This window comes from Microtus pennsylvanicus, chromosome 22 (assembly GCF_037038515.1).
Source record: "Microtus pennsylvanicus isolate mMicPen1 chromosome 22, mMicPen1.hap1, whole genome shotgun sequence".
Classification (NCBI taxonomy): domain Eukaryota; kingdom Metazoa; phylum Chordata; class Mammalia; order Rodentia; family Cricetidae; genus Microtus; species Microtus pennsylvanicus.
In genome coordinates this window covers 10,958,403-10,982,387 of record NC_134600.1, presented here as the reverse complement: position 1 = coordinate 10,982,387, position 23,985 = coordinate 10,958,403, and the positions used below count along the sequence as shown (strand labels likewise).

Genomic DNA, 23,985 nt, shown 5'->3' with positions numbered 1-23,985 from the left:
CAGATGATGGTTAATGAGATAAAGTTTTGATTAGTTCTGAAAATTTTCCAGTTATTTCTGTTTTGCTATTCAAGTAATTTTTCTAACAAAACCTAGCTTAGAATGAAAAAAATAATCAATTATGATCATGAATTTTGATTGCAGACTGTAGCTTTTCTTACATTTGTAAAGCTAATACATTTCTTTATTTAAACAACTCTAAAAGATCAGTGACTATTACACACACCAAAGGTTTCTATACCATTTAAAAAGCACCATTTATTGGTAAGAAGTATTTTTTTGACAGCTGTTTATTGAGAACAGTAACACATTAACTCTTACCACCACGATGCTTTTATGCAATGGGAATGATGACGAGTAGGGGCAGAAAAACATGTCTAACTTTTGTTGAGATGCAGCGCCAAATTATTGGACACATTCCATCAAATTTTCTATAGAAAGGAGATAGCCAGTCAGTGCGAGCAAAGGTGTAAAAGACAAAGACAATCGAGAGCCAGGTTTTGAGGAAGGCTTCTTGATCAAATGAAGTTGATTTGTGCTGCTGGACATGAAATGAATGGAGATTCAGCTTGGCACAGTGGTGGAGCAGGGAAAGCCAGGGGATGTGCCGGAAATTGGAGACAGGATGGAAGGAGACGAGCGGTGGGAATTACCTTCTGCTGTTTGGATCTGTGCATTTGAGCATTTGAATTTCATAACGTAGAGAGGGACCACTACAGGGGGAATAGGGTGTCTGCCGTAGCTTTAACAATTATAATCGAGAAACTAAATATGCTTTATACTATGTAAGAAAAAACAGTCTTCATGAGGAAAAAAAACAGAAGGGCCAGGGTACTTTTCATGATAGTCACTCTGGTTAAAAGTCTGGGGTCAGAGATTCACTGTGACTATGAATACGTTTCAAAAAGAAGAGGCTTTTTATTTAAATACTGATGCCAGGTCTGTACCTAAGAGTGCCACAAAGGTCTGTACCTAAGAGTGCCACAAAGGTCTGTACCTAAGAGTGCCACAAAGATGTAGCACCTTGCCATATCAGCCCAGGGCTTATAAAGGCAAACCCCACAAAGTTACAATTTTGGGTCTTGTAGTTGTCTTTTTGAACAGAGTAAGCAAGTTTGAATTCCAAAGCAGAATGAGCAGTTGGTCTTGTGATCTACTATCTTGAAAGAACAGCAAATTTTCCAAGACCAGTCAGTTGAAGAATAGTTTTCAATGTCTGGGGAATAAAAGGAAGTGGGCTGCTTGGGTACCGCCTGTAAAAGCTAGGGTCTTACATATTAGGGACATTTTTTTCTTGCTTCTTGGTTTGTCAAGCGTAGTAATTTTAAACATTACATGTAATGTTAACATCACAACTATCAGCTGAACATTTGGTATTTACCATGCATCAAAGACTCAGTGCTCTAGGGAAGAAAGAAATAAAGCAACGAAGATACACTTATCATTCTGAGAACTTATAGTATATGAAGCATGCATGTTTTGTGTGACAAACCTTTTCCTGGGGAGATGCAACATGCACATCTCTTTACTGCAAAGACCAAAACATGAATATCACCTAAGCCCAACTTGGTGAACCAGGAGTTTAAATGCAGTTACTCACAGGAGTACGGGTGACGAGTTATTGATAGGAACATCAAACACAGATGTATCACCAAAGCCTACTTCAACAAGGGTGACAGCGCAGGAATCTGGGAACCTGGAGCACACTTCTCAGCCTGCAGGGAGCACCGCATGATGGAGAGAGCCTTTTCAGGTGCTTCGGTTGAAAGCTTGCCTTGCTGTTTGGTGTGTCTGAGAGGAGCTCTCAGCTTTGATTGCTTACTCTTGTCAGGGAGAGCCCATTCCAGGGTGGTACCACCCATAATGGGTTGGGATCATATCAATCAGTAAATTGAAAAATATGCCCTTAGCCGGGTGGTGGTGGCGCACGCCTTTAATCCCAGCACTCGGGAGGCAGAGGCAGGAGGATCTCTGTGAGTTCAAGGCCAGCCTGGTCTACAAGAGCTAGTTCCAGGACAGCATCGTAAGCTACAGAGAAACCCTGTCTCAAAAAAACAAAAATGCCCTGCAGATTTGTCTATAATTGGATACTTTGGAGGAATTTTCTCAATAGATGCTCCCTCCTCTTAAATAGTTAGTGTCAAGTTGACATAAAATTAGCAGCACAGTTGACTCTTTGTCAACTTGACACACAAACACATCACATGGCTGTTGTAAGTGTTACAGCTCTGAGGGGAAAGGTATCCTGGTGGTCTAGAGTCAAGGAATACCATAAAGTCATACCACACAACAAACCTCACACAAGAGTTTGATTGGGAGAGACACAAGAGGGTGGCTGCTTCTGGTCAGGAGAGAAGTAGCAGCAAACTGAGTAGTAGAAGGCACATTTTATATAGGGTTTCTTGGGGGAGCAGAGCTTTCCAAGATGGCCTGGGATTGGTAGTATTCTGTTGTTTCATCTTTAGGCAAGCTAAGGAATTGGTGGGATTCTGAAGCCTGATTTTGGAGTAAGCTCAGGGATTGGTGAGGTTTTTTTGGACTGACCTTGGGCTTTTTTTTTTTTTTTTTTGTAGGGCAGAGCTTGGCCCCCTAAGTCTCAAAGATCTGGAAATGGCCCTTATGGCTATTAGAGTAGTGTGGGGTCAGGGCCTGATCACTTGTATATATCAAGAGGCTTACAACTGTTAGGCTATAATGTTTCCTTTCTGTTCACCCCCAAGATTAATAACATTACAATATAAAACAGTTCAACTTATGAAAGTAAGTCTCTCTTTTAAAATTCAAACTCTTGAGTTCAACATCTCTTTAAAATACTCAAAACATCTCTTAAAAATACAGTCTGTTCAACAATGAGGACCCTAAGAGAAACATACATAGATCTAATCTACAAGGGTAGTAGAAAAAAAAAATCAAGATTTCCTGAGTAAATTGGGAGCATGGGGACCTTGGGAGAGGGTTGAAGGGGAGGGGAGAGGCAGGGAGAAAAGCAGAGAAAAATGTAGAGCTCAACAAAAATCAATAAAAAAAATACAGTCTGTTTAACAAGTTCAAATTCTCTCAAGTTTTGGTTTCTGTGACACCAAAAGAAATGAAATATTTTCTCATTCCAAGAGAGGAGAACCAGGACGCAGTCAAAATCAAATCAAAATAATACAAACTCCAGAAGTATATATACCACAGCGTCCAATGGCTAAGAGTCACTCTTGATTTATGGGCTCTCTCAAAAGCCTGGGTCAGTGTTTCCGGTTTTCTGTAGCCCATAGAGATTGTCTCCTATGCTCAAGCCAGCTGCACTCCACTGCCCCTGTTGTACTGGGCAGCCTCCCGTTGGACTGGCATCTTCAAAATGCTAGTGTCTACTGCTGCAATTCAACTGTACTTTAATATCTTCTCCTGGGTTTTTCTTCAGGACCCCCACATAGTTCCAAACCTCGTCTGCTCTCTATGACTGCATGCTTACAAAACTAGCACCACCCTGGTGATTCCTACTCTACCAAGTTCAGCTGTCAGTGAGTGGCCGCTCATTGGTCACCTCTGGAACACAGGGTGTGCTGACCCTGGGGAAACCCATCTCGGGTTTCCCTTCATTGGTCCCGTCTCTTCAATCACTGCTGACTTTGTATCTCCAGCTAAGGGGCATCAGTTGCCCCAGTGCAGAAAGCTTTTATTGAGTAATGCTTCTGTATTGTTATTCCCAGCTGATTCTTTAGCCCTAGCTGACCAGAACCGCAGATGCTTAGTTCAAAATATCAGACAGCCCTGATAAGAGTCTTTGCTTTCTTTTGAAACTCCCCAAGCCAGGCCTCCAGCAACTCCCAGCCTTATTATCTAATCTTTCGAGTTGTCATGACAGCCCACCAAGCTTTGAAAACACAAAGGTATTTCCAGTCCAAGTTCCAAAGTCCTCCCACAGTCCTCCCTGAAACACAGTCAGGTCTGTCACTGCCATAGCCAGTGATGCTGGTGCCAATTTCTGCCTTAGGGTTATTATTGCTACTGAATCACTATGGCCAAAGCAACTTGGAGAGGAAGGTGTAATGTGGCTTGCATATTCTGAATTATGATACTGAGGGAAGTCAAAGCAGGAACTCAAACTGGGCAGGAACCTGGAGGCAGGAGTTGAAACAGAAGGCATGAAGTCCTACAGTTACTGGTTTAGTCTTCATGGCTTGCTCAGCCTGCTTTCTCATTAACCCAGGACCACCGGCCCAGGGATGGTCCCACCCATTATGGGCTCAGTCCTCTCCCATCAATCATTAATTGAGAAAATATTCTACAGCCTTGCCTGTAGCCAGACCTCCTGGAGGCATAGTCTCGGTTGAAATTCCCTCCTTCTGGATGATTACAGCCTGTGTCAAGTAGACATAAAACTAGCAAACCTAGATTTCAGGTTACTCTCAAATCAATGTTGGTATAGGAGGTTCTTCTGCATTTACATTGCTTTCATTGGTTAATTAAAAAAAACCCTGCTTGGCCTGATAGGGCAAAACTTAGGTAGGCAGAGAAGACAGAACTAAATTCTGGGAGGAAGAAAGCAGAGAGAGAGAGCCGCCATGGAGACGCCAGGTCAGACATGCTAAATCTTTCCCAGTAAGCCACGACCTCGTGGTGAACACAGATTAGAATAGAAATGGGTTAAACTAATATGTGAGCGTTAGCCACATGAACTAGAGCTAATGGCCAAGCAGTGTTTTAATTAATATAGTTTCCGTGTGATTATTTCGGGTGTAAGCTAGCTGGGTGGCCAGGACCAAAAGCAGGCCCTCTCTTCTTCAAGACAATGTGTGTCAATTTTGTGAGAATGAAAATAAGATATATTGGATTCTTTATTTTCAGTAAGAGAAGTTAAAGTAAAATTTAAAAATATGAACAGTTTGAATGAAAAAATTATACATATATAAAAAAGGACCTGACTGCCCCTAGGCATAGTGGAGGAAATATTTTATTATAGGAGCATAGGAAGAGACAGGGACATCTAGGAGCATCCAAAGTAGACATGACCAGGCTGAGCTGAGCTGTGCGAGGAGACTGAGGGGGAAACGGAGAGAGGAGAGAAGCGGATGAGGGCAAAGAAGGCAAAGACACAAAAAGGGGTAGGTAACCAAAAGGGTCGGATTATATACGTAAGAGCATCTTGGGGAAAGACAGCCAGATCCTGGGCTGAAGAAATTTAGGGTAGAGGTGGGATATGCCTGTCAGGAGGACCCTGTAACAGGTAGAAAATTAGGGATACTAGGAGAACCTGTTGGCCAGGTCCAGCTTGATATGTTAAATAGGCACCTCACCTATTTGTCCCAAGGTTTGAGACTTAGCATCCCAGACATTTTGTTGATAATAAATGCTAAGGAGCAATGCAGCCTTCTCTTGCTACTTCTTGTTGGCATTGAAGTGTAGTTGTTGAGAACCCAAGAAAACCAGAATGCTGCCCTCCGAGTCCAGAAGCAGACCTTTTCACTCCCTGTCCAGGCTCTTCAGTACCATCGAGGGCCAGAGATGTGAGGTGGCATTGGAGCAGAGTGTGAGCCTGGACCACCTGGAGATAGCCCATTTGAAGTTGGCTAGGATGCAGCTTCTCAGGGGAACCCTGGAGCGGGCAGGTTATTGGAGCATCTGTGGTTTATTTGAAATATGCTGGAACAGATATACTAGAGGGAAACGGTAATGTTAAGGAGTTTAGGGGAAAATTTTTTTCTTAGGTGTACATTTGAAACTTTTGGGGTCATGGCCCTGATAGTTGGGGGAGGGGAGTCTTAAGAAAAGGGAGAGGGAGAGAGATAGAGAGCCCACCCCCAAGAATAGGCAGTAGGTGGGGAAACAGGCTGTTGATTGACAGGAGAATTTTATCTGAAGTCCATTTGACTTGTGGATTCAAGTCTATTGTCTGAAGCTTACAAGAAAATTTTAAGTTTATAAAAAGAGATAAAAGGTTTAGATTCCTTAGCCCCACCACTCTTTGTACTCTGGAGTGAAATCCACATTGTAGAAAAGGGAGCAGAATCACACCTTTGTGTCACAGGTACCCAAAAAATGATTCTGGGTTAAAAGCATTACCACATTTCCCAGAGCATGGGATATATAGGTTAAACAGAGATGTTTTCAGCATAGTGGGAAGCATTTTTCTGTCTATACATAGAAGGCAACCATCCAGAGGAAATTTAAAGTTTTAAGCTTTTGCATGCTAATATTATCAGAGCTTACCAGAACTAGATTAATGGCTTATCAGAAGCCCACCGATTGTTAAAATTCTGAACTTTTGAAATCTTAGTATAACAATAGCATAGCAAGGAAAATAAATCTGAAGCACTTTTCATTTTTTATTTACCTTAAATCACTTCTTAGTCCTTTAGGGAGACCTACCAGCTCTAGGAAAATGAGGCTTGAGGCCGGTTTTACATATGAATAGAACCGAGCTGTCAGCTGAAATCTTGATTTCTGCCCTTAAACTGACAAAGCTAACATAGCCCAGTTGTCAATGCCATCAGAGATTTGAGAAGACTAAATTTTACCTTAGTAAGCAGGAAATACAGACCAAGCAGCTCCCTACTCTATTAAAAATGACAGAGATTTGCCAGCTATCTGGATAATCACCCCAGGGTCCTCGGTGGAAAGCTTGATTTCATTGTAGGCAGAGGTCACAGGAAAGCATGAGTCTTCTACTTCCAGGCCCAGGAGATCTGACAGACTTTCTCGTGGAGGAGAAATTCTGAGGACCAGCCTACCTTGTCTTAGGCAAACTGGGGGTGCTTGCCTACTGTAGCAGGCATTCTCGGAACTACCAGCCCCAAATGATGACATAGAGACAAGAGACTTATTCTTAGTTATGAATGCTTGGCCTTAGTTTGGCTTGTCCTCCTACCTATTTTAACTCATTTTAACCTGTTTCTCTTCATCTACATTTAGCTTCCGGGCTTTTTGCCTTTCTTTCGTTCTGGACCTCCTATTTTCTTGCTTCCTCTCAGTCTGCCTGGCTGGTGGCTTCCTGGATTGCTGACCCAAGGTATCTCCCTCTCATTCTCCCCTTTTCTCTCAAGCCTAGATTTCTCCTCCTACTTACTCTCTCCTTGCCAGCCCTGCCTATCTCTTTACTGCCTCACTATTGGCCACTCAGCTTTTTATTAGACCAATCAGGTGCCTTAGTCAGGCAAAGTAAAATAGCAATACATGCTTATCTAGTTAAACAAATGCAGCATAAACAAAAGCAAAACACCTGTACATAGTTAAAGTAATGTTCTACAACATAAAGAAATACAGCATATTTTTATTTAGTTAATGTAATATCTCCCAATAGTGCACAGTTTGGACAGGATCCTGGTGGTGAGAAAGTCAAAGGGCAATCTTTCACCCAGTGGTTGGCTTGTCACACTTAAACCAAGCTCCAGGCGAAGTCCTTCTGTGCACCAGCATCTTCTTTGGAAATCTTGGGGTCACCTCTAGGCGCTGGGGTCTCTGTTACAGTAAGGTTTTTCCATTAAACATTTTAAATGCCATAGTCAGCAGATCTCTGAAAAGTTTTGAGGAACATTATATATTAAGTACTTCTAAACTAAACAAATTTTGTTTCTACATACTTATTAGGTTTAACCTTGAAAATTTATATAGAAGGCTAAATAAATCTTACTTCTGTAATTAAGTACGTTAGTATGTAGCATTACTACAGCTATAGTTATGAGCACAATTAAAGAATCTGATCAGTTATAAGGTGACTGGCTAGCAACTTGCATGCCTTAGTTATCTTTAATAGTTTACAATAAGTTAGTAGGGTTTTTTTTTAAGATTAGGACTTTACATTTGTATCTCTGTTAGTTAGCCTTAAGAAAGTAACAATTTTAAATTGAAGCTCTTTTAATATCAAAATGAAGCTTTTAATCATAATGCACCACTTTAGGATATCAGGGTGTGTTTTTTTTGGTATAACTTAGATTATTCAAATAGCTAAAACTTAACAAAGTGATCAAAAACAATGGATCTGGATAGATACTACCATGAACCTTAGTAGACCTCAGGAATTTATAAATCTTGATTATGAAATATACTTTGTTTTTCACACAGATTGTTACATATCTAAATTTTCTAAAAGCTTAGTGTTGAACAGGTAGCAAAGATATAAACAGTTAGACCTATATCTTAAGTCATTGTTTATTAATCTGAGTAAATCTTTATAACCTTCAATGTTTATCATCACTCAAAAACCCATACCAATCCAAAACATCCTGGAGACTTCTTAGTATTTCCTTAGTCTAAGAAGAGATACAGTGAGAAACCAGGAGATCAGTAAGACTGAAAGGTTTTATGATTGTTGCTTTATGACATGTGGGTATCATAAAATGGTGAAATCACACAGCATGTTTTCTTTAACCTTAGTAAAGGTAGCTGCCAGTGATGTGGTTGCTTCTATCTTGATGAGATAATCAGCCAAGAAGGTGGTAAGTCAGGTGGGTCTGTTCAAAGCATGTTTTCCTAGTAGATCTTTTTGTAAAAACAAGAGTTAAGTCCAAGTTGTATATATAGTTTACTCTAAACCAAATGAATCTCAAGTATAGGATATTGTAGCAAATTAAAATTCCTAGGTATAGTTTTAACTCTAAGCTTTTTGTTAAAAGTTTTAAGTCACATTTTTTTTTTACAGATTTTATAGACTCTTTAGCCACACCCAGTGAGTTTACAAATCCTGAGGGAAAGACTATTGACACAGCAGTCTCAGTTGATTTTTTGAGAGCAGAGCATAAAGAAATCCTAGAGATGAAAGTTCTCAGAGTTGAAAGTGGTAAAACCTTAGAGATAAGGTATCATTTGCTTGTGCAGTGGCAGAAGTTGTTGCAATCAGAGAATTTGGAACTTGCGTCTACCCTCTTTGGCCATCAAGCTATAGTGATTGTTATGATTTATGGAGTGGGTGACCCCGGCAGGTCCCATGGCAGCTGGGATACAGCAATGGGTGGGAGACAGACAGATATGCCATGCAGACAGAGCTTGAGTGTGGAGAGCTTATTTGGTGGGTATTATGAGGATAGGAGTGTGGAGGGGAGAGAGAGAGAGAGAGAGAGAGAGAGAGAGAGAGAGAGAGAGAGAGAACAAGAGGGACAAAGAGAGAGGGAGGGAAGGGGGGAATGAAGGAGGCAGGGAGCTGCCTCTTTAGAAGAATGGACAGAAAGAGGACAGGAAGTAAGAAGGGAGAGAGAATGGAGACCAGCTTGCCTTGGTGTGAAGGGGAGATTGGGAGTGGGCGGAGCTTGTCTCTTAAAGGGACAGGGTACCCAGGTGACAGGGCAGGTCAGCATATTTATAATTATAACACTGATGCTAAATCATTTTCAGTAAGACATCGAGGCCTTACGAAAATCTGAGTCAGAGAAAGGAATCAAATCCAAGGAGAAAAGTTTGAAGAAAAACAAAACCAAACCAAAACAACAGCTTTGCCATATGGAGGCTTAAGCAGCTCAGAAACAGGGCACAGTGTAGCCATAAGGACAAGAAGGAAGAGCAGAAACCCTACCAAGAGAGGGTTCCAATATTGTAGAAGCTAGGAGGGCATAGAAAACCTTCAGGACTTTCAGGAGGAGCTGAGAGACAGGGACAAGATCAACGGGGCCCAGAAAGGCTTAAGAAAGTTGTGTGACTTAGCAGTCAGCTCCTGAGGGGAGGCAAGGAAATTCCTGGGCAGTGTTCAGGCCCAGGAGGGCACAAGGGGAGATAGAACAAGTGGTTCCAAGAGGAAGCAAGTATGGAAAAGTTCAGAGACCTAGGATAACGTAGAGAATCTGTGGAACTTAGGAGGCCTCTGCTAGGGGAAGGTGAGGAAGTTTCAGGAAGGAACTGAGAGAGGTCACGAGGAAGCAGAGGGGGTAAGTGTCATGGCAACAGGAATGTCAAGCCAGGGCATCCCTTAATGGACAGAGAAAATTGCCATTGAGAAATGTCCAAAATCACAGAAGACAGGTAACCCTTTCCACAGGATAGGGTCCCAGGAAGGCAAGAAGAAGCCTCTCACACACCCGTGTTGCATTTGTAGTAAAGGTAGACATAGTGGGCATCTCCTTAGTGACAGCCAGAAGAAGAGGAGAGACAATAGAGCAGGTAGAGGAGAAAACAGCAGAGGAGGTGCATTGGGAGAGGCTTTGGTAAAGGGAGGTTTCCTACAAAAGGAGGTGAGCAAGTGTCTTAGTAAGTAGAATAGCCCATGCATTGGGGCCCTGAAGGGTTCAGGGGGATGTCCACGGGCACCCTAAAGGGCATAGCAGGCTCTAGGAACCAGAGAGAAGACACATACTGAGTGAGAAAGGAGAGATGGTTGTTTAGATGAGGTGGAGGGAAGAAGCAGCTGAAGAGAGGTGGACGCTCCAATTAAATTTGGCAGATGGAAAAAGCGAGCAGAAACTAAGGATTCTATCCACCTTAGCAGAGTCAGATCAGATCAGCGCTTTGGTTTGGAGCAGCTGTGTTCCTCCGGGAAAGAACTCATTTAAGTCACTCCTAGAGTCTCTTCACCCGGTGAACGGAGAAATGAAATAAAAAAGGATGCAAATGAATGCTCCTAGGTATGGCGGAGGATGATTATTGTAGGGATGTGGAGAGCATAGAGAGAGACAGGCATTCTGGAAGAGTCTAGAGTGGACATGACTAAGCTGAGTTGGGCCAAGTAGGGAGAAGGGGAAGGCAAGGGAGAAGGGAGAGAGAGGGGATCCCGAGCAGCGAAGCAGGTAGAAGCATGAAAAGGGGCAGGTCATGAAAATGGTAGGATTCTAGGGGAAAGCCTTTGGGAAGGGCAGCCCAACCCCTGTACCGGAGAAGTTTAGGGTAAGGGTGGGTATGCCAGCCTAGAGGACCCTGTAATAGGTAGGGACTGAGCAAGGGATGCTGGGAGAACCTGGAGGCCAGGTCCACTTTGATACTTTAAATAGGTGCCTCAGCCATTAGTTTCAAGGTTTGTGACTGAATACAATTGACATTCCAAGTGACTGAGGTAAGAGAGTCGGTGCTTGTGGTATCTACAGACAGGAAGGCGGTAGCCCCAGGGTGGGATTTTGTGTTAGTAAAATTAGATTGGTTTTGAACTCTGCAGATTTTTTTTTCTTCCTTTAACTGCTACTCTCAGACTATTGTTAGGACATTTATACTGTTTCTCAGCTTCATTGTAATTATTGTTATAATTAAGGATTCATTTATTAATAAAATTATTCCAGTTTCTTTACATAAAATGGCATGGGTAAAACAGTTTATATAAAACACACTGTTAATACGAATTTATTTATACCATTTGATTTCCAGGTGGTACTACCTCCTTTAGCTCTAGAAACTTTCAATAATCTCAATCAATAATGGATATAGGATTTTACCTAGCAGCTTAAATCATTTCTTATAAGGGCCTTCGTGTAAAGGGATGTAGAGTGTTCTTTATACATAGTAATGCCTCATTGAAAGGAAAAGGAACTTGGTTAATTCATACCTAGGAGTGATTAACCTTGTTGAAATTCAGAATCAACTCTCCGGGCCATGTCTCCTGACCTTTGCAATGAGACTCTTTTATGTGCTCCGTGCCCCACAGCCTAAGTATTCCTTTCTCAAATCAGCTAGTGTGTACTTTTCTTTAGTCCTCTAAGACTGTAGAACCCTTACGTAGTGGGTCTTCATTTCTTAGTGAAGATACTGGTTTCAGTATACATCAAACTCTCCACAATTTTTTTTGGTAGCAGATAATTCCATAAATAATAATTATATGCAGAATGGAATCCATTTCTCTGGCTTAATCGTCTTAATTGTTGTTCAGTTTGCATAAGTAATCTTTAGGTCATTATTCATATTAAGTTGCTATATAACAAATCTATATCTAAAACACAGACCGTGACTATATAACATCTCATTGCTGTGGGACAAGAGTATAGGCCCAGCTTATGGCCAGTTTCCCTTGGGAAAAGCAATGGAAGGTAGAGAAAAAGGTAGACAGTCACAGTGGTGGTCTCTTCTACGTAGCCAAGTCAAGGAGGATGCGCTTTTTTGAAATGATTTGCATTTGGGATCAAACAGGCACATCTAGTCCTTGCTCTAAGTATTTGCAAACATATACACATATTTGATTTTTTGCACGCATACACAGATGTGATTGGCCAGGTTTGAGATGAAGCCTGAATTCAGTGGCGTGTATCTCCAAAAATACACAGAGGAGAATGCAGAGTTATGGATTTTTTTTTGGTTTCTTCTTAGTATAAACAGCACCACCATGGAAGTCCAACCAAAACCTTAAAGAGGCAAGGAACAAAACTCCCCTTAATTTTCTGAGGAAATTAAGCTTTTCTAATGCTTTGATTTAAGACTTAAAAACTATGAGAGAATAAGTTGTTTTTTTTTATGTCACTCAGTAGCAACGATGATAGTTTGTTCTATTGTATAGGACTCTTACACATCATCTCTTTATTCTCCTGTCTTGTAGATGTGACTTAGCAGTTCTAGCTTGTATTGAACTTCAAGGCATTAGCAGAGACCACCAGAGGCCATCCCGAAAGCTGCCTATACTCTTAGGTTTCATCTCTGGGCAGAGGTCATATTTCTTATTTTTACAACCTCAGTCCTTCATTCATCTTTGTTATCTACCAAATTAGAATAATCATTCGCCATCAAAGGAGGAAAGGTGCCGAGAAGTGAATGGCCTTCCCTTAGTACCAGTAACCGTTCATTTACTGTCTGGTATTTTTCATTTATTCTGTGCATTGTTATTATCACCATTTCCTGTGCAGACCCACTTGCCCGGGTTTCTTCCACCTTTGGTTGCCAAAGTAACACAAAGACGCTTAAATGACTTCTGAGCTTTTCTTTACACTTTCTTTGCTTGTGGTCCTGGAAACGTGCCTTGGATAAAGGAATTCTGTTCTTAACATACTTCACCAAGTCTACCCTCACTCCTTGGCCAAATCAAAATTGACTAATAGGAAGTAGAACTCCTTGTAGTATGAATCTTTACTTTTTAAAATTTAAACTGTGTTTAAACTATTTCCCACGATAGATCTATAGAATTAATGCAAACTTTCAAAATACATTCTGTAACCTGTTGCTCCTTTTTCACTTCCGATTCCTTTTCTGTCAACCACCCATCCATCTGATAACCACATTGGTGTTTCTGTCTGCTCTCTTTCTGGGATGTCTAGGATCAACGGCCTTACAGAGCATTTACAGAGTGGATTCTTCTGCTGTAACTAGTGTTGGCTGAAAGAGTGAAAAGAAAAAAAAGGCCAAAACCATAATAAAATCACCATGCCGAAAGACTAGCTCAGTGTCAAACAAGGACAGAGAAAGGAAATTACAAACTCATTACATGGGAACATTGAAAAATTCCAGGGCAGGATTAAAGCAAACACAGTTTCTGTAAAAATGTTTAGAAGGAGTCAAAGAAGACGTCTCCAAAGGGAACGCTTTAATTTTGAGATTGTAAGGGAGTTTAGATTCAGATGTCTCTATCATGTGATTTATATTACAGAGTCTTGAAAGATGTTTTTGAGATTGCAATGTATTAATAGAAAACAGTGAGAAGTAACAAAAATGGATGGAAGAAATATGGTGGAAGATGCTCCTAAGAGAATGGTGTCACCCGGAAACTCTCCTGAGAGGTCTTCTGGCCCCTCTGTGTAGAAGGCAAGGCTCAGTACTCTTGTTTGGAGAGGACATCTAGGGAGACATTTCACTGTGCCAAAAATGATCATAGCTCAAAGACACAGGTGCCTTACCTGCACCTATGTTTAAAAAAGGAAGCTATCATTCGGGCCTTGAAGAAAATGAAGAAAGCTGTTTCGCTCTCCCTGAGCTTTTAAAGTTTCCATTTAGTGCAACTACATGTGAAAGATGCAGTCCTGTGTTAGTCATGTTCATTTTCCTGCATAAAATGTTAACTTTGGGCTGGGCGGTGGTGGCACATACCAGTAATCCCAGCACTCAGGAGACAGAGGTAGGCAGATCTCTGTGAGTTCGAGGCCAGCCTGGTCGACAAGAGCTTGTTCCAGGACAGGCCCCAAAGCTACAGAGCAAACTTATTTCAACAAATCAAAAAGAAATGTCAACTTTGGCTTTTATTTAGTAAATAATTTTAAATAGTCTGCATATTGATATAATAGTAATTAATGAATGCTTTATAAATTATGTGAATGAAATAATGAAATTTGTCGACCAGTGGTTGGTTGCTTATCACTATGTTGGTCATGGTATAAAGTAGTAATTAGTTTAGCCTAAAGGTTGGTATCATTTATACCAAACCCTTGACTGATTTGTTATTTCTTACAAAGTGCTTTAAAATTTTTTTTTGCATTTATTTATTCAAAACTTAGAAAAAGATTCAAGGTAAATTCTCATACTTCCATTTACCTTTATGAACAGTACAGCAGGAGCTGGGGAGATAGTTCTGTCAATCCAGCGCTGGCTGTGCGGGTTCACAGACATGAGTCCGTCCTCACACCTCATGTGAAAAGGAAGGTACTGTGATGAGTACCTACCATGCCCATTCTGGTAAGGCAGACACAGCAGGATTCCAGGAGGCCACTCTCTAGCCAGCCTACCCAGATCTGTCACAGTGAGAGTCTATATCTCAAAAAGTAAAATAGGCCTTTGGGGACTTACATCAGAGGTTGGTTTCTCGTCTGTATATGTGCTTGTGTGCGCATGCACACACACACATATTAATCTGACCTAGAAACTTCTTGATTGGGTGTTTTTTGATGAAACACCTATTTGTATAAGCAGTCTGATATATGTTCTAATTACATCTACATTTGAACAGTATAATTACAGTTAGATTGCAAGGAGCAGAAATTAGTTCTGGGTATTTAAACAAAAACTGCAGTTTGCTGAAAGGATATGAGCTTGCTGAGAGGACTGGAGGGTGAGCAGATGAAGCAGTTCTCAGAACTGATCTGAGCCGGATTGTCCCCGGGATCTGAAGAACAGAGGTGAGTACTGAAGGTGTCGGCCATGCAGCTGAATCTGAACCAGCCCTATGTTCACTGTTTCCATGGTCACAACGCCTCAGTGCCCACCTGACCTGCAGACATGTGAAGAGGGTGGATTCTCAGTTGAAAACCAGCACAGGTCGTGGATGTGTCTGTCCCAAATGAAACTGAAGTATTGATAGGTAATGAGAAATTAATTGGTTCTTTTTTTTCACACACATACAGTATACTACACACACACACACACACACACACACACACACACACACATACACACATTATATACATGCTCTTCTTCGTTCTTTTTCTTTTTTTAGGTGTTTTTTGAGGGGAGGGTGATTTTTTTTTTGTTGTTCATTTGTTTTGTCTTGTTTTGTTTTGTTTTTCAAGACAGGTATCTCTGTGTAGCTCTGGTTGTCCTGGAACTCACTTGGTAGACCAGGCTGGCTTCAAACACTGGGATCCACCTGCCTCTGCCTCCTGAGTACTGAGATTAAAGGCGTGCGTCTCAATGGCCCGGTTATATGTACTTTCTTATCCTAGACAACTTTAGTGTTTGGCAGAGAGGAGAAACCTGTTAAATAGTGATGGAGGAAGGTCATTGGTTAAAATAAAAGAAGCTGCTTGGCTCTCATTGGTTAGGAGATAGGTGGGAGGAGTAAACAGAACAAAACGCTGGGAGGAAGAGGAAGTGAGGTCAGACTCAGCAGCTCTCCTCTCCGGAGCAGACGCTTCAGAGAGACGCCATGCCCCAGCTCCGACCCAGGATGGACTTAGGCTAGAATCTTCCCGGTAAGACCGGTGCTCACAGATTATTAGAGATGGGTTGATCGGGATGTGAGAATTAGCCTAGAAGAGGCTAGATAGGAATGGGCCAGAGCAGTGTTTAAATGAATACAGTGTCTGTGTAATTATTTCGGGGCAAAAGCTAGCCGAGCAGGCGGCTGGGGTATTGGGGACACAGCCCCGCCGCCGCCCCCCTATTACTACAAAATAGCTACTACCATATGAAGCCAGGGTGGGTAATATATTAATTACACAAGGCTACTATTACAAAGAGCCAGAAAGTAGATTAGCCTAAGAGAATGAAAATTTGTTCGCCCAGGGTCAGACTCCAAAAGCAAGATGTCATCAGTGCCATTGTCCCTTCTGGGCTTTAGCGAGATCCTCCTGGTGTTCCTTCTGAGGCCGTGAGTCTTTAGTCTCTATTTGGCTTTTCCCCCTCATCTCTGTGTCCTTTTCTCTTTCTAAAGATACATCTGTCCTAAATTCAAAAGGATTCTCATCTCACCATCCTGATGAGCTGTGCATCTTTCTCTATCGGCACATAAGATCACTTTCTGAGTTCTGAGGAGGTATAGAATTGGAGGGAGAAGAGTTGACTGTGTCTGGTATCTGTAGCATAGTCTGAGTAAGGGCAGAAGGAGAGAGATTATGAGACAGATGGCAAGAAAGCATTTTAAAGAAGGGGATGTCACGGTATATGTGCAAATTGCCACCAGAAGGTGAAACAAACGAAGGACTGGAGCAGATTTGAGGTTTACAGTAAGCACTTTGGGTGTTATTTGAGTGCTTCAATCAGTGCTAGAGAAAGAAAAGCTGGCAGGGACACGGAACAGTAGTTTAAGTGTGAAATAATGGTTTGGGAAAGGAGATGCTGGCTGGAATGAAGAACAGTCAGTGGAATTGACACTGAATTAAAGGCAGAAGATAGCAGGAGTCACTGAATGGCTCAGGTGCTGCCTTCTGCCTTCTGGCGAAGTCAAGTAAGGTCATCTTGGCATAGGAATTGTAGTAGAAACTGAAGATATTTGCAAAATCTTTATAACTGTTTCCAGTAACAGACTATGACACAGAATTTAAGCACAACAATCTGAATATTTTTCACTGGCCCAGGAAACAGTCATAGCACAATGGCAAGTGAACCAGACTCAGTAGAGTCTGCAGGAACATCTGAGCACTGAGTAATGAATGGACTTCATTTAATAACAGATGATGAATACAAACACTCTTAAATATTTCCATATCTGTTTTTGCATAGTTTTAATTGTCTTTTAAAAAGCCACAAACAAAATTAAGCAAACAAAAATGCGTTGTTTTTAAAGCTCATGTGTCCAGCATAACTACTTGTGTATGTAAAATATACTGTTAAATTTGAGCACCTAAAGGTGACCTGATGCAGCGTCTCTGAAATGTGATTTGTGAGGAAGCAAGTAGCTAGTTTCAAAGGCTTGGGCATCTCTCCATGTAGGACCCAGACAGTGTGCAAGAGAATAACACATTATTCCACTTGATCAAAGTGTTTATAAGATATCCTGAAATTTATGTGGGGAATCGATCATGTCTTTAGGTTTTATGGCTATTTGATGAACCAAGGGAATGTACTACTTGGTCATATAGAGAACACAAATGTAGAAAGAAAACGGTTGTCACAAACTTCTGGAGATGTGTCAGTGAATGAGAAGCCATGCTCTTGTGTAAGCCGATCAGTCATGCTAGCCTGCATTTTGTATGCAACTGCATTCCTGTGCAGACTGTGCTAATTTGCGTAATGTAGGTGACATTTGACTCTCTGGAATGGAAAGTTAGAGATTTAATATTAAATATGCTCTACAGGTTCATAGGTTGTGCTGTGAAAACAGGGGGCTTTGTTTACATGCTCAGTTCATTCTGAAACTCAGATTCTGCGTGCTAAGACAAAAATACTTCATTAATGCAGAAGACAATACTTCATTCACACATACTCAAAAAATGTGATGATTTAATTAAAACTCCCAAATCATTTTGGGGGGGAATGGTCTTTTATTTATAGCTACCAAAAAAATATCACAGGATAATTATTTAATATGTGGGCAAATGGTGGCTAATTCCTACAACCAGGACAATCTTTTGAGATTAATGTGAGAGTTTCTTTTCTTAAAAGTTGTGATAATTTTTGGAGCAACATTGCCTGCACTGACTCACCAATGAAGACATTTGCTCATGTGAAGTTTCTCCTGAGATAAGCTATAAGCATACATATATACTTTTCATTGAAAATAGTTCTGGATAGATTGAGCAATGGAAGTACTAGAAATAAATTCCTTTTAATCATTTCATAAGAAAAAGTAGATGATAACTATAGTTTAAGAAAAGCATGAAGTTAAATTTTTGTGGGGACATTGTGTTATCCAAAGCGAGCTTCTCTCTCTCTCTCTCTCTCTCTCTCTCTCTCTCTCTCTCTCTCTCTCTCTCTTTTAAAAAAATCACTTAATTAGATCATGCCATCACTGTGTAAATGATTTGCCCATTGGCTTAATTAGTACGTTAAATAAGAAATTCCCTAGACCTTTGCTACTTATATTCTCTTTGAGTGTAGTTTTCTAAACTCCCTCTTTTCAAAAATCTGCCCTGAGATCCTAAGAAGCAGCAGCAATTGTAGCAATACTCCAACATTCTCTAGTGTGGGTCCAGTGTGACTCTTCATATGCTAACACACGATCCCTATTGAGAAAGAGGAGACCAACAGCTCAGACCATAGATGAGAGTCTTAGGTCTTTAGAGAGGTCAACTAAACTCGACCAAGAAGAAATGACAAGAAAGGAGATCACAATCAGGTTTGGTCCTGATTCTGCCCCGTACCTTCTGTGTCAAATAGGCATGTATAAACACCGTAGAAAGTATTTAATCAAAATTATCAAATGCCTAGTCAGTATCCCGTGATACCTCCTCACAAACTGTCACTTCGTTGTGTGCTAAAGTCACACATTTCATTTCCTCCCACATTTTGATTCCTCCTACCCCTCATAAATTATTCATTTCGGATTCCTTGCTGACGTTCTCTTAATATTCCTCTTTATAGTTTTATAAACCTAATTTCTAACATGTATTGCTATGAATAGATTCCAAGGTGAATTTATTATTTGAAAGCAGCATACTGAGATAGGAAAATGTGAAAATATTAGTCATATACCTTAAGCTATCAGTAATACAAACAGTAATAGTAAACGTTCAGGGTGATTGAATGATTAGAACTTTTGGCATCTGCTGTCACGTTGAACTTATAATTAATGTTAAATTCCTTTCTAAATAGACAATTGGAGGTTATTTCTTATTTATTGTGATAAACTAAGCACACAGTAATCATACTTTAAATCCCTGAGTAGACCAGAAATGAGCATATCATATATAATTTAATTCAGTGCTATGTTGGCAGTATGTTAGAAAATTCTAATAGGATACACATACATGCATACACACATACATGCATACATGCATACATACATGCATACTTACAAGAATGTTAGGAGGAGACTGTATCAGTTACTGCTCGAGACAACCAACAACTTAGCCCAGTTCAGCCTAATGTGGGTGAAAGAGAGAAGAGAGCTCATGACTTTGCTTTTTATTGTTTCAGGGAATCTAACACCCTGTTCTGGCCTTTTTGGGTACTAGGCATGCATGTGGTATAAATCTATGCATATGGTATAAATCTATACATGCAAACAAAACACTCACACCTAAAATAAAAATAAATAAATAAAATTTAGAAGAGTTACTTTAAAGTACCGTCTTCTATTTTCATTTTGTGTTTGGTCATTCTACTTGCTTTCTAAAAGGCACAAACCAACAGGAAATTAGGGATGGTTCATTCAGCAACTCTGCTGACTGCCAAGAGCCTGAATCCTACCTCCTATCCTAGGCCATGCCAAAGACAAGCTTGGTTCCCATGTGTTCCGCTCAAAGGTAACCATGGCCTCTTCTCTTCTGTCGACTTGCCAAGACAATGAAATTCTCTGTGGTCTGCTAGCAATGCATGGATTTCTCTGAAATGAGCGTGGAGTGGGTGGCGCTCTTACACAAAGGAGATGCTGGGTCCCGTGGCCAAGCCAAAGCCTTCACATTGTTGAAAAAAATCGCTAGTCACTCAGCATAAAACATTAGTCAGAGTTCGGGTGTCTGTATGTGCAAAACCACATTCTCTTGACTGCTTGCCCTGTTTACCAGAATCATGTCACTTTTTGATATCCAACTGTTTTGATCCCAATAGGATGTATTTATGTTTGCACACACCACCACCACCACCACCACCACCACCACCACCACCACCACCACCACCACCACCATCACCACCACCACCACCACTTTTCACTCTTCACAATAATCATTTTCTGAAGTTTTCTCTCTTTGGGTGGGTGTGAAGCAGCGCTTTGAAGGTAATGAAGATATGCTATAATTAGTGTACGGTGAGAGCTATATACTCTGTAGGGTGTTGTACAAAAAAACAATTGAACCACATTTTGAATAGGGAAGTCTCTGATATATAAGTTGCACATCAAGTGAGCTGTTTATCAAAATGTGAAGCTCTACCCAAAGGTTGGTTAAGGGGAAAGGAATTCCCCTTATAACCATTGATAACAACAGCCCGTCTCACCTGACCGATAGCATGCCACTCAAGGTTGCGTGCTCAAGGTTCTGATGCTATTGAGATACCCTTCTGGGTCTTACCATTTCTGTGCTTTGGAAGAGAACTGACAATAACAAGCTAGGCATCAACCATAACTTGACTCCACCTCTATCAGTGTGTGGGCTTTGGCCATCCTACGGAAGGAGAAGGAGACCTCTCACAGGCAGCTTTGCCCTCATGAACATGAGGCACAAGTGAGCCCTTGAAGGTATGAATGATATTCAATTGAGAGGTGAAAGGAGAGTACACAAGACATTTATTGCTCTTATCAGATATAGCTAGGTAAACACTCTTTGAACATTTGCTTTACAGCCTGGGAGACTTTACTGTCTAGAGTAAATGTCATGTCCAAAGGGTGAAGATTGAATCTTTGAAAAAAAATAAATACATGTTCTAATTTTGAAGGTGTGGAAATATCCTTTCAAGAAAGTTTTCAAACTAGGTAAACACTCCATGTAATCATCAGCCCTGAGTTGTTTCCGTCCGGAACTGCCATAGAGGTAGAAACTTGTACTAATTTTTTTTAATTTATTTATTTATTAAGGATTTCTGCCTCCTCCCCACCACCGCCTCTCATTTCCCTCCCCCTCCCCAGATCAAGTCCCCCTCCCTCATCAGCTCGAAGAGCAATCAGGGTTCCCTGATCTGTGGGAAGTCCAAGGACCTCCCACCTCCATCCAGGTCTAGTAAGGTGAGCATCCAAACTGCCTAGGCTTTCCCAAAGCCAGTACGTGCAGTAGGATCAAAAACCCATTGCAATTGTTATTGAGTTTTGTCATCTTAATTTTACAGATTGATGTCTGTGCACATGTATCCACAGCTCAAATACATGCACTGTGAACTTCTCCAATCACAGTTAAATTGAACCTTATCTGGAACTCAACTGTAAACCTTATCCATAGTCTCTGACTATACTTACACAGCCCTACTCTACTTGGTATTTGATTTACTTTCTGAAAAACTAGAGACTTAACACTAGAAATTGGAGATGTACTTCCTCTTTAAACCAGAACACGCCAGTGTGTTAGTACACGTAAGGGAAGTCTGTACACTTCGATCTGTAATAAATAATAAATGCTAAGGTTTATTGTATCATTTTAGTTTCTATTCGTTGCAATTGTTGTGGTATGTAGGCATGCTGCATGTGGGTTTACATGCTATGGCACGTGTGTGGAGATCAGAGGACAATGCTGTCGAGTTGGTTCTCTCCTTCCACCTTTACCTGGATGACAGGAATTAGACTCAGGCTGCCAGGCTTCCATGGTAAGCACCCTCATCAGTTGAGGCACCCAATGGCCCAATATTGTGATAAGATGTTATTAATGAGTACTTAATTTCAAGTAGGAATTTCGAGGGCCCATGCATGTTAAAAGAGAAACCTCGCTGTTTTCGGAAAGTACTTTTGCTGAGCTAGCAATTCTGTCCCTGTGACCAGATATGAAAAGCCAGGGGGAGTTCTGTACCAGACCAAAGTCGAGGTGCATACGTTGTATACCTTCAGGACGCTGGGCTGACATTTCTTTGCCTTCCATTCTGGAAAATGTTGCCTAGGTGATGAGTTATTGATTTTCTAGCTCTGTATACTCAGAGTTTCAGCTCAACTAAGTTTTAGCTTCTTTTCCATTCCCGTCTCCAATACATTCACTGTTCCTAGGATGAAAAGTTTCAGGTTTTACTAGTTGAGCAAAATGTTGCAGAAGATTTTACAGAATATTTCTACCCTGCTTTTCAGTGGTATATTGTTCTAAAAGAACCCGCTAAATAGTAATATTGATTCTAGTTTACACATTAAAAATAAACAGCTTTAAAGATAAAGAAAGCAGCCTTATAAAAACAGACAGTTGAATCTTTTTGGAACAATGTAGTCCCACATTAAATCCCAAATGCATCAGTCCCCAGACTAGCATTTAGTGATGGTGGAGGAGCTTAGCATGTGTCTCAGTTATGTATCATGTAACAGTGGGGTCTGTCTAAGAGTTCCAAGTTATTTCCCTGATTGAAAACCAGAGCCTTGGGTTCCATTTCTTCAGCCATCTCTGTACCTCGTAAAGCCCGAGCTTTACTCCTTACTGTGTTGCAGAGCTTCTCATGACCTCTAATTTTTTGTTCCTACTTTAATTTTACTAGGCTGTGACTGGAATATGTTTTCTGTTTGTCATTCTGGTGACTTTGTATGAATATAAATTAACTTATGCATTCATATATACATATATATATTTCTCAATCTTTTCATGTTTAATGAAGTCTAAAAAATAATTATAGCTTCTATGCTTTGTTTTTTGCTGTCTTTGAATAACATTATACATTAGATTATTTTTATGTCTAGTGCATTTGTGACTTCTTTTGTAATCCACAACATATCTTCATTTATTTTAACTTACAACATTCAAAAGAATCATTTGTTCTTTGTAGCAGTTTCTCCTTTTGTTCTTTATTATAGCTTTCTTTCTAAATTGTTTATTTCTAACCTTCACAAATGATATCGCTGATATTTTGAAATTTTCTGAGATTTCCTCATTTTTAAATGTGTTTTATTTTCTGAACTCCATTCAACTTAATTTAAACAACTTAGCTAGGAATTTAATCTTACTTGTTGATAGTCTTTCTGGTAGGCTTTCCTTACTGTACATCATTTTCTTATATATCCTTTTTACAACTTTAGTTAAGTTGGATCATTTAAGCCAGATCATTTTACTAGCTTTAATATTTGATATGGAATTAGGTATTTAATTTTTTTTATTTACTTATTTAATTAGGCTACCGTATAAAAAGATGCCTAATGACATTTGCATATTTACTCCATTTTAGTTGATTATCTCCCTCCCAGTCCCATCTCCCTGCCCCCTACTTTCTCTCTTCTAACTTTTTAGCTCTATATTATCTCCATGGGTTCTGTAACTCACAAGCTCCTTTCTGCCTTCAAAACTTTATACTCTATTGTGTTGAAAGGATAGCATTGCACTCCCCAATTTGTCATGGCCTCCGACTTTTACCTTAACAATTTTATTCTAGGTAATTTGTTTATATAATGACTAGTATTCAACTTTATTTTTCAATTTGTTTTTATTTTCAGAATTTATCTTGACTGTGAGACTGTTTCTGAAGGTTGCTTTTGTAAATTTATAGGGCAAGGACTTTTCTGATATTTCTTAAATGTTAACCCAAACCCTTTATTTTCTCCAGAGGGTTGGTATAGAAAAATGTTATCTCATGTATGTACTATTACTCTCACTGGAAAGCTATGAATATTTGGGTGTATAAATGATTCTTTAATTTATTCCACATTCTTGCAAATAATCTAAAGGATTATCCTCAATTCCATAGAGACATCTTTTGCATTAATTTCCTATAAATTCTATATAAGTGGCTGGTACCCACAGCCGTTTGTTATCTCACAATTTCAATTGTGTGAGAAGTTTCACAGCCTTCCTTGAGTCCTCTATAGGCTGCTTTGAGTGTTGTCTCTGTTGTGTTGTGCTCTGTGGCCTCATCCCAGGAAGAACCTGCCTTGGGGATCCCTCAGATTGCTGCCACCTGACAGATGCTATCGCTCCTTCAGACTCAGCCATGGAGAGGCGAAGCTTGTCCTGGAGTCTGTTCAAAGGCTGTGCTCTG

The 23,985-nt window shown here is 40.4% G+C and overlaps 1 protein-coding gene across 3 annotated transcripts in view; it reads left to right on the top strand.

Annotated features, from left to right (window-relative positions):
- Nucleotides 1-23,985, top strand: part of Gulp1 (GULP PTB domain containing engulfment adaptor 1) — a 243,316-nt gene that overhangs the window by 109,694 nt on the left and 109,637 nt on the right. The gene's annotated exons all lie outside the window — the stretch shown is intronic.